The following is a 1,039-nucleotide window of genomic DNA, read 5'->3' on the forward strand; positions in this document are numbered from 1 at the left end:
GCAGTGGCTGGATCTCAGCTCACTGCAAGCTCCGCCTCCCGGGTTCATGCCATTCTCCTGCCTCAGCCTCCTGAGTGGCTGGGACTACAGGCGCCCACATACTTGATTCTTTAGAGTTTTATTTTTTTTTCCTTTTTGAGGACAACAGATGTTGGGTCTTGTTTCTCCATTATGAGATTGTCTTGTTTTTAATTGCTATGTTCAGATTATTTACATTTAAAGTGATTAAACACAGATTAATATCTACCACGTGTGTAACTGTTTTCCATTTGTTGCATTTGTTCTTGGTTTCTTATCTCTTTTACAGCCTTCTCTGATTTTAATTGAGCATTTTCATATGGTTCTATTTTACCTTCTGTCTTTGTGTACCAAATATACTTATTTTTAAAATATTGTAGTGGGGGACTTCTGCTGATCATGGCAGACTGGAAGCACGACTAGACTGCAGTTCCAGATAGAACAGCATGCAGAGGTTTGCATTGTGAATTTTAACTCCAGATCGACTGCAAGAACAAACCAGCAATTCTGAGAGGACCCACAGGCCCTCTGAAGGAAGGGGACTGCTCCTGCAGGACCCAGGAGACACCCCAAATACTGTGAGTGCCCCAACTGTGGAAGTGGGAAAGGGAGACCCTTCTTTCCCAAACAGGAACACACACCCCCACTGGAGAAGCTGAAAGTCTGTTTGCAGGAGACTTTCTGGACTTTACCTGGAGCTGAGTCAAGATGGAGAGCCGAGCTGAGCAAAATACAGGTGTGGAGGAGGCAGCAGGGGGGCCCTGGGAGCTTGCTGAATCCCCAGGCAGCCCATTCCCACCAGGCACCACAGGAATCCACCAGGAGGGAGGCCAGAGGAGCAGGGGGTAAAACCCCAGGAGGAGAAGGACTTCCCTAGCTGAACTTAGTAACAACTTCGTAACAATTTGAGCAGGCTACAAGCCTCCTAGCCAGAACTCAGCTGAGGGTGTGAATCCAGCTTGCAGACTTCACAGGTGGAGGAAGAACTAAAGCCCTTTAGCCAGAACTCAGCTGAGGGTGT

The sequence above is a fragment of the Colobus angolensis genome, unplaced genomic scaffold (assembly GCF_000951035.1).
Source record: "Colobus angolensis palliatus isolate OR3802 unplaced genomic scaffold, Cang.pa_1.0 Scaffold313, whole genome shotgun sequence".
Lineage (NCBI taxonomy): Eukaryota > Metazoa > Chordata > Mammalia > Primates > Cercopithecidae > Colobus > Colobus angolensis.